We start from the raw sequence: 10,993 nt of genomic DNA, 5'->3' as shown, positions 1-10,993 counted from the left end.
TCTATTTTGAAATTTACCGCCTCCATCTTTGTCTCTTATCGATCATTGCTATAGGGGCTGCCATTTGCACCTGCAATGCCTCCCAAGTGTCTCTACTTTGGTCTAAAATTCCCTCTGTCCCTCTTTTCTATCATAATGTCCCACTTTTCTAGGAGCTCCACAGCAATAATACTCACAGTAATGTGTCTACTATATATTACATTTATAAATCAGTCTGTGTAAATAAAATACATTCTTCTTCTTCTGAATTACATTATAGTTTTATAAATTTTTATTAATAACTCCCCTAAAATTTGTCAGAAAAGCTCCGTAGTGGCCTGTGTGAGGCCATTCACACCCTTAAAATGAAAGGAACCCTATAGTGCAGAAATCGGAGCTTACATGCCCGGCCCCCCTCTCCGTGGAAATGAAAGGGTTAAAACATATCCTTTTACCTATGCCATGCTGCTCTTGTCGCAGATGGCTCTGCCTGCATGACTGAGATCATCAATCTTAATGATCACATCCAATACAATTCTTTCCCATACACACACATTGCCATACCCAGACACATACCGAGATACATATGTTTCCGTACAAACACACATACACATACAGCCACACACACTGACACACAAAACATACACACACACATACAGCCACACACTCAGAAATACATACAGATTCACATTCACACTGGGATACACACACATATAGAAGTCACATATATTGCCACACTGACACACAAACACAGACACACACACACATACAGACAAACACAGATACACACACACACACACATACTGATACACTCAGAAATACATACACACTGACACACAGATACACATAGAGCCACAAACATTGACAGACAAACACAGATACAGACACACATACTGACACACTCAGAAATACATACAGATTCATATTCACACTGGGACACACACACACACATATAGAAGTCACATATATTGCCACACTGACACACAAACACAGATACACACACACATACAGACAAACACAGATACAGACACACATACTGACACACTCAGAAATACATACACACTGACACACAGATACACATACAGCCACAAATATTGACAGACACACATACTAACACACTCAGAAATACACACAGATACACATTCACACTGGGACACACACACACATATAGAAGTCACGATCTTGACGATCTCATCCAATACAATTCTTTCTTATGCAATTGCACATACATTGCCACAGCCATACACAAACTGAGATGCATAAATTGCCACACAGATACACATACAGCCACACACACTGACAAATACAGATACACACACACACATACAGCCACACACTGACAGACAAACACAGATACAGACACACATACTGACACACTCAGAAATACACACTGACACACAAATACACATTCATATTGGGACACACACACACATACAGAAGTCAGAATGTACATATTTTATGGACCACAGGGTGGCTTCCCTGTGGTAAAGTGAAATCTTGCTGAGCTTGATGGAAGTCTGGGGCTGGTTCAGGCTGTCTCAGTCTGCTCTCCCCTCTCATTTCTGTGCTTGCACCTCTCACTGTGTAAGTTGGGAAAAATTAACCTGTCCTCATTTCCTCCCAGCACTGATTCTGTGACAGGGGCCCGGTCGCACTGTTAAAGGGCCGCAGAGATGCCCATCCGGTGGCCCCAAGTGTGAGGGCCCCATTGCGGTGTCAATTAAACACAATATGATAACATCAGTTAAAAATGTAATTTGGTATAGTTGCTGCAAATCACCTTGTGCCTCCTTTTGTAAAAAATAAATAAATTCATTACTACCAGATGCACCAAGTCTACACAAGCAAAGATTTCTAGGTACATTAAAGGACCACTTTAGTGCGAGGAAAACAAACTTGTTTTCCTGGCACTGTGATGTAATTCCAGTAAAATACAAGTTTAGCAGGCTAAGATTGCCACAAGGCATATGTATGTATATGTGTTTGTAGTATCAGTTAAGTTAATTACACGTAGCTAAGATACTGTTATCACTGTACTGACCAGGTGCAGGAATGTAAGAACTGGAATTACGCGTCCCTCTCCTTTGTATCAGATGAGCCACGTGGTTAGACCGGATGGATGAGTTTAGACTCTATTTATTAAATAGGTTAAGGGTATGTGTGGGTGTAGTTAATTGTGGGAGGAGCTACAGTGCTATATAAGGAATGTACTCTATGTATTCAGTACTCAGACTTTGCTGTATTTTGGTGACGCTAGTCCCTCTGAGTCCCGATCGGTGATCCAATAAAGAATCTCTTCCTTCCTGAAGAAACCTGTGTCCATCTCTCTGTGCTTGGCTTCCGTCAGTTTCTCCGGTATCATTTGGTGCATTGGCCGGGAAGCTCATCGTTCAACGGTAGCTGAGAGGCAGAGGCGTGAGACGGTCTATCTTTGCCCACGTTCTCTACGGCTGCACCCCTGAACTTCTGCGTGGACCTCCCTTCGTCTCGGCGCCACTGGTCTGTTGTCCAGGAGATCATCGGCCTCTACGTGAGAAGTGCTGGGGTGTCCCCGTCGATGAGTGTGAACTCAGGTTCAGGAACGAGGAGGTAAGACAACTGCTGTTTTAGACGGCAGGACCCACTAGGGGTATACCGATTGTGCGGTAGGCCCAAAGGGGTTTTGAATCTGTGTATCTGCCCCCTCTGTCGGAGGGAAGGAGCGAAGGCGCACCGCTCGATCGAACGCTCTTTAGTCAGACCGTTTGATTTGGTTAGTCAGGCGGGGTCCTGGTGTAAATAGCCCTAGCCGGACACCGGTGTCTTGTCTAGACTAGCGTTCTAGGGTGTATATTACGTTCGCTAGGTCGGAGGGACCGGGAGACTAAGCGGCGCCTGTGTAAATTCGGTTCGCTAGTTCTCATCCTATCTGGGCTAAGTGGGAAGGCGTGTAAATTTGGAACCCACTAGACTTTTGATAGTGCGACTAAGAGGCGCCTGTGTAAATTCGGTTCTCTAGCTCGCTATATATGTGGTGATTGGGCAGTGTGGCTAACCAAAACGGGTGTATATAGTTTTAGGTAGTCCATTCAAGGTACTGGCCAATAGTTTAGTTGGGAATTGTAAATGTGTTAACGATTGTTTTAGTAAAGTGTATATCTTGTTAGATAGCGCGAGCTCAGCCGTCTAGCGAGAGTGTTAATAGTGTGTTGCTGTATTATAGTGCACGGTACCATAACCCTGTATATTTACTGACATTATATAATAAGTACTAATCATTGTCGTCCATTGCATGTTTAACACCATAACCACTAATAATTGTATTGTGACCTTAACTTGTGCTTTGACCTATGCTAACCGTACTGTAACCGCTATTTGTAAAAGACGATGTTACTGGGGTGTGTTATAGACGGGTAATTCGTATATAGAGAATTATAGCGTGGGTGACTGTATAGTTACGCCAAAGGGCATAATATTGATTATATAGTGACTGGTGTAACAGCTGTGTGTGTACGGGAATTCCCTGAGTGTTTATTGTTATTGTGTACGTTTCACTTGGTAACCGTACCACGTGGTGCTGTTGCCAGAGGAAACGGGTGTGACTGTTGAATAGTACGTGTGTATAGTATTCGTTGTCGACGACGTTCCATTGTTAAGTATGGGTGCGTCGCAGTCAACGATTCCGGATCCCTTAGGATGTATGGTTAAGAATTTTAAAAAGGGATTCAAAGTTTGTGATTTTGGGGTAAAGATGTCTCCTGTACGTTTGGTCACTTTGTGTACTAGGGAGTGGCCTACTTTGGTTGCGGCATGGCCGCCACGTGGCAGTTTGGATCCAACTCTGGTACAGCGCTTACACGTGGCTGTATCGGGTAGGCCTGAACTTTACGGCCAGTTTCCTTATATTGACTGTTGGAGACAGGCCGTAAATGACTCGCCAAAATGGCTCCAGACATGCCACGAGGAGCAGTGTCGCCTCATGGTAGCTAGGACTTGCTCGTCCACTAGGACTGGTGTTAGGCCCATTTTGGACACGCCCCCTGAGTCCGAGATCCCTTTGCCGCCCCCTTACTTTCCGTTAAGAAGAAGTGACGCAAACGCAGGAAGTCCTGCACCCCTCCCCTCATTACCCTCATCCACTTCCGCTTCCTCCTCCAGTACAGGATCCACCCCCCCTCGTACTAAATCTCCCCTTCCGGAACCAGAATCCACCCCCATTAGAAACGAATATCCTGATTTGGCGCCACTTCAGACTTCCGGTCAAGCTTCATCTAGCTCGGCTCGAAGTGTTTTATTTACGACCTTTTCCCAAAACCGACCTCCCACATCCCCATACCCTATCTCTCCCCGACCGGAACCCATGACTGACGCCTCTCTACGTAGCCCCATCCAAACCCGACAGTTGACTGGTGCCCAACAATTAAAGCACTATCAGATGCCTCTTCGTCTGAATCCCGGGTCAGCTTATATCGATGCCGCAGGTCAAATGGCACACGCTGACCCAGTCTTCGTATATGTCCCATTTACCACAACCGATCTTTTAAACTGGAAGACCCATAATTCCTCGTATACTGAGAAACCACAAGCTATGACTGATCTGTTCACCTCAATAGTACAGACGCATAATCCGACATGGGCTGATTGCCAGCAGTTACTAATGACTTTATTTAACAATGAGGAAAGGACAAGAATAAATCAAGCAGCCATTAAAGCATTAGAGGATAGAGCCCGTGCTTTGAACCAAGCCAATCCAGCAGCATGGGCCGCGACACACTATCCCAACACCGATCCCGATTGGAACGTAAATGGTGCTGATATGGTTCAACTCAGAGCCTATAGAGACGCTATAATTGCTGGCATGAAAGCCGGAGGAAAGAAAGCCATTAACATGTCGAAGACAGTTGAGGTGATCCAGAAAAGCGATGAAGCGCCCAGTGTCTTTTATGACCGATTATTGGAGGCATACCGCTTGTATACCCCCTTTAATCCGGAAGACGCAGACAATTCCCGAATGGTTAACTCCGCCTTTGTCAGCCAAGCATACGGAGATATTAAGCGCAAGCTACAAAAGTTAGAAGGGTTTGCAGGTATGTCCATCACCCAACTAATGGAGGTAGCAAATAAGGTCTATATGAACAGGGATACAGAAAGTAAGAAAGAGGAAGAGCGCAAGATGCGTAAAAAGGCTGATATGCTAGCGGTAGCGATCGCAGGCGTAGATAAACGGGGCCCAGATAGAGGCAATAATAGATGGAGTAGGGAGCCTTTGAGTAGGGATCAATGCGCGTATTGCAAGGAAGAAGGGCATTGGAGGAACGAATGTCCGCAAAGAGAGCAGTACGAGAGAGACCAACCCAGGGCAGGCTACGGAAACTTTAGAGGTAGAGCGAGAGGTAGAGGAGGCCCCGGAGGGAGTAATGGTTATAGAGGGAGTAATGGGAACAGAGGAAGTGTTAGGGAAGACAGGTATATTCCAGCAGCGCAAAGGTCCCGCGATAGAGAAGGTAGGGACTTTGTAGGATTGGCTGACACTGTCATGGAGGACTATTGATACCGACCGGGCTCCATCCCCCTTGGTCGAGCGGAGCCTATGGTCGATGTATCAATAGGGGGGAAAAGGAGTGCGTTCATGATCGACACTGGTGCTGAACATTCAGTGGTGACTAATCTAGTTGCTCCTCCATCTGGAAGGACTATTACTGTGATAGGAGCAACTGGAAGAAGTGCTGAAAAACCGGTTCTTAAAAGTCGACTCTGTACATTGGGAGGCCACGTAGTAAAACACCAATTCCTTTATATGCCTGAATGTCCAGTCCAATTGCTGGGACGTGATATGCTATCAAAATTACAAGCGCAGATTACGTTCCTACCAAATGGAACAACATCCTTAAAGTTTAATGGACCTTCAGGTATTATGACTTTATCCGTACCAAAGGAAGAAGAGTGGCGACTTTATACAGTGTTGACTAGCCAAAACCCTAGGAGTGATGAGACATTGTTTAACATACCAGGAGTTTGGGCAGAGAACAACCCACCAGGACTGGCCCGCAATATTCCACCAATAAAAATTGAACTGAAACATGGGGTTTATCCAGTGAGCCTAAGACAATATCACATTCCGCAGAAGGCTAAGAAGAACATCCAATCCTATCTGGATAAGTTCATACGGTATGGTATCCTAAAATTCTGTACTTCCCCCTGGAACACCCCATTGCTGCCTGTTCAAAAGCCCGGTACAGATGAGTATCGACCTGTACAGGACTTAAGAGCAGTCAATGATGCGGTTGTTAGCATACATCCAGTTGTACCCAATCCATATAACCTGCTTGCTTTAATTCCGGGCGGGGCTACTTACTTCACAGTCTTAGATCTCAAAGATGCCTTCTTTTGCCTCCGAATTGCCGCAGAAAGCCAATGTATTTTCGCTTTCCAATGGGAGAACGCTGTAACGGGCTCAAAACGCCAAATGACTTGGACAAGACTGCCCCAAGGGTTTAAAAATTCACCTACCCTATTTGGTTCAGCTCTAAGTCAAGATCTACTGGATTTCGAGTCTATCCCAGGAGAATGTGTATTGTTACAATATGTAGATGACTTGTTGATAGCAGCAGTTACAAAAGAAAAATGTCAGCAAGCAACGCACGATCTACTACATATTCTCTGGAAGGCAGGATACAAGGTGTCCAGGAAGAAGGCTCAGTTGTGTTTGCCAACTGTCAAGTATCTGGGATTCCATATCTCTGAAGGTCAAAGGATTATGGGGCCAGAGAGAAAAGAAGCTGTCTGCCAAATACCAATACCCAAGAATAGAAGACAAGTGCGAGAATTCTTGGGGGCAGCAGGCTTCTGTAGGATATGGATTCCCAGCTATGCGATACTGGCAAAACCTCTGTACGCAGCCATCAAAGGTACAGAGCACGACCCCTTCTTATGGACCCAAGAACAGCAAACGGCATTTGAAGATGTGAAGAAGGCTTTGATGAGTGCCCCAGCATTAGGTCTACCTGATCACACACGACCATTCTACTTATATGTACACGAGCAAAGAAGAATGGCTGTGGGAGTATTGACACAGTACTTGGGATCATGGCAAAGACCTGTTGCCTACATGTCTAAGCAACTGGATGCAGTGGCCAGCGGACTTCCACCTTGTCTAAGAGCCGTAGCTGCAGCCGCCCTGCTAGTAGCTGAAGCCGATAAACTCACTCTGGGTCAAGAACTTTATGTACGAGTCCCACATGCAGTACAGACGTTGTTGGATTACAAAGGAAATCATTGGTTTAGTAACAGCCGTATGACCAAGTATCAAGCAATGTTGTGTGAAAACCCAAGAGTGCATTTAGAGACTGTAAACACCTTAAATCCAGCTACCCTTTTGCCGCAACCTACTGAAAGTCAACATGATTGTTTGGAAGTAATGGATGAAGTATTTTCAAGTAGACCAGATCTTCGTGATTTTCCCATCCAGAACCCCGATGTTCAATATTACACCGACGGCAGTAGTTATGTGAAAGAAGGGATCCGCTATGCAGGATATGCAGTGACAACAATAGACAAGGTGATAGAAGCTCGGCCACTGGCGAAAGGAACATCAGCACAAAAGGCAGAATTAATAGCACTAACACGAGCGTTACAATTGGCTGAAGGTTTAAGAGTAAATATCTATACGGACTCTAAGTATGCGTTTTTAACCACTCATGCCCACGGAGCTTTGTATAAAGAAAGAGGACTACTGAATTCAGAAGGCAAAGGAATCAAGTACGCAGCTGAAATCCTACAACTATTGGAAGCAGTGTGGGAGCCGAAAGAAGTCGGTATCATACATTGTCGAGCGCATCTGAGAGGAGATGGTGATGTAACCAAGGGAAATCGGATGGCAGATAGTGCAGCTAAGCGTGCTGCTGAATCAGGAAGACAGGAGTATGTGGGGCATATAGCTGCTCTTATACCAACTCCACTGTCCCAATGGACTCCAGTTTATACAGCTCAAGAAGAGGAGTGGTTAAAGACTGAACCGGGAAAGTATTTGGAGAACAAGTGGTATCAGCTAGAAGATGGAAGAATAGTCATACCAGCATCACTAGCGGTAGAAATTGTCCAAAATTATCACAACGGGACACATTCTGGGAGAGACAGTACTGAAGAATCTCTCAGGAAACATTTCTACATACCAAGATTGTCCAACTTGACTCAGGCCATTGTACGCAGATGTGTAACGTGTGCTAAGAATAATGCAAGACAAGGACCAGTAAAGCCACCAGGAGTCCAGTTTATGGGGGGACTCCCCATGTCCGATCTACAAATAGACTTTACAGTAATGCCTAAATCGGGTGGACATCGTTACCTGTTGGTAATTGTGTGCACCTATTCAGGCTGGGTAGAAGCATGTCCTACTCGTACAGAGAAAGCAGGAGAAGTTGTAAGATTCCTGCTACGAGAAATAATACCCCGATATGGACTACCCTGTTCTATAGGATCGGACAATGGTCCAGCTTTTGTTCATCAGTGCCTACAACAACTGACTCATATGCTTGGTATAAAGTGGAGGCTTCATACTGCATATAGACCCCAGAGTTCTGGTAAGGTAGAGAGAATGAATAGAACTATAAAGAACCAGTTGGCTAAAATGTGTCAGGAAACCCAACTTAAGTGGAACGTTCTCTTACCCATAGCTTTATTGCGAATCCGCAGTACCCCTACCAGAAGGATGGGCCTCTCTCCTTTTGAAATCATGTATGGGCGACCACCTCCCGTACTTGGTAACTTAAGGGGGGACTTGAGTCAGTTGGGAGAAGGAATTACCCGGCAGCAGGTTGTAGAGTTGGGTAAGACTATGGAGGAGGTACAGAAATGGGTACAAGATAGATTACCTGTGAATATTTATCCCCCTGTTCATAGTTATCATCCAGGAGACCAAGTGTGGATTAAAGAGTGGAATAATGTACCGTTAGGGCCCAAGTGGAGAGGTCCTTATGTTGTTCTTTTGTCTACCCCTACAGCGATAAAAGTAGCCGAAGTAACTCCGTGGATACATCACTCCAGGGTTAAACCAGCAGCAGTCGATTCTTGGCAAATTACAGCAGATCCAGAGAATCCCTGCAAGATCCGGTTGAAACGCACTACTCAGTCGGAGTAACGAGGAATTATTGTGGATTACAAATTTTATTGTTACAGGTGTGAGTGAGAAGGCCATAATAAAGCCTGTCCGCTTACCAACACATAGTGTATAAGCCAGGAAAGTCTCGAAGGGACACCTGTGAAGACGAGCAGAACTCCATTCCCTGCAGCCCTCACATCCTGGAAGCTGAGGTTCCATCGCACGGACGAAGACTGAGGATGACGGCGAAAGATGTGCTTTTGATTGTGTTTATTTATATGTGTTTTTATATTCAGGAAGGTAGAGGTACCGACACTCCTAGCTGTGAGGTATGCATTAAGACTACGAGAACAGGTAACCATATTTCCCAAACCCTAATTTGGCATTCACAATACGAATGTAAAGGAGAGGTATCAAGATGTAGATACCTAAATATAGACTATAGTGTGTGCCATTTAGGAGTAGGAGAACCTAAGTGCTTCAGTCCAGAGTATCAACCTCGTACAATTTGGTTGACTCTCAGGAATGGAGATCCTCAGGGGACCCTAATTAATAAGACGGTGTTAGAATCCGTACATTCTTCGGGTGTTCTGCTATTTGATGCATGTAAGGCGATATCAAGTGGTAGAAAACCGTGGAATGTATGTGGGGATCTTAGATGGGAGAGGACGTATGGGTCTAATGATAAATATATTTGTCCCAGTAGTAAAAATAAATATGTGAGTCCTAGATGCCCAAATAAAGACTATAACTTTTGTCCATATTGGTCTTGTGTGGGGTGGGCGACTTGGGGACAGACAGTAGATAAAGACATGATAGTGACTAAGTTGCCGACTAGCCCTTATTGTAAGTCTATGGAATGCAACCCAGTCCATATACTTATTAATAACCCCGACAAGTTCCTAGATAAGTATGGAAATTTATTTGGGTTTCAGATATACGGGACGGGTTTAGATCCTGGGACATTATTGTTTATAGGAATAGAGACTGATACGGTATCCTCCCAGACTCATCAAGTATACCATTCCTTTTATGAAGAGATGAGTATAGATAATAAGATCCCCCATAACGCTAAAAACCTGTTCATTGACCTAGCTGAAAGTATTGCCGGTAGTCTTAATGTTACCAACTGCTATGTGTGTGGAGGTACTAACATGGGAGACCAATGGCCTTGGGAAGCAAAGGAGGTAATGTCCGGTTCTGAGGCAGTTGACCAACTAATATCTACACAAGCCGATTATCATTTGAGTGTTAGAGGTAAATCTGAGTGGAGATTAAAGACCTCCATCATAGGTTATGTTTGCATAGCAAGGAAAGGAATAATGTATAATACTTCTGTAGGAGAATTAACTTGTCTAGGGCAAAAAGCTTATGATGATGATACTAAAAATACAACTTGGTGGTCGGCTTCAAATGTCTCAGAACCATCTAACCCGTTTGCTAGATATGCCAGTTTAAAGGATGTGTGGTTTGATTTATCCATCACATCTACCTGGAGAGCCCCAGCAAATTTGTACTGGATCTGTGGTAAGAAAGCCTATTCGGAGTTGCCACAGGACTGGGAAGGGGCATGTGTGTTGGGTATGCTCAAACCATCCTTCTTCTTGTTACCGATTGAAACAGGTGAGACTTTAGGTGTTAAAGTGTATGATGTGAATCATAGGAAGAAAAGGGGACCCTTAGAGATAGGCACCTGGGAAGATAATGAATGGCCTCCCCAGCGTATCATAGATTATTATGGGCCAGCCACGTGGGCAGAAGATGGTACCTTTGGTTATAGAACCCCAATTTATATGCTCAACCGTATTATAAGATTACAGGCGGTGGTTGAGATTATTACTAATGAGACCTCACAAGCACTCAATCTTCTAGCGAAGCATAATACCAGGATGAGGACAGCAGTGTACCAAAATAGATTAGCCTTGGATTACCTTTTGG

General features: G+C 44.6%; 1 protein-coding gene across 1 annotated transcript in view; it reads right to left on the bottom strand.

The window, feature by feature from the left end:
• The window catches only part of PMP22 (peripheral myelin protein 22), a 423,464-nt gene that overhangs the window by 247,195 nt on the left and 165,276 nt on the right, over nt 1–10,993 (bottom strand). The gene's annotated exons all lie outside the window — the stretch shown is intronic.

This window comes from Pelobates fuscus, chromosome 5 (assembly GCF_036172605.1).
Source record: "Pelobates fuscus isolate aPelFus1 chromosome 5, aPelFus1.pri, whole genome shotgun sequence".
NCBI lineage: Eukaryota > Metazoa > Chordata > Amphibia > Anura > Pelobatidae > Pelobates > Pelobates fuscus.
This window is presented reverse-complemented; position numbering and strand designations above follow the sequence as displayed.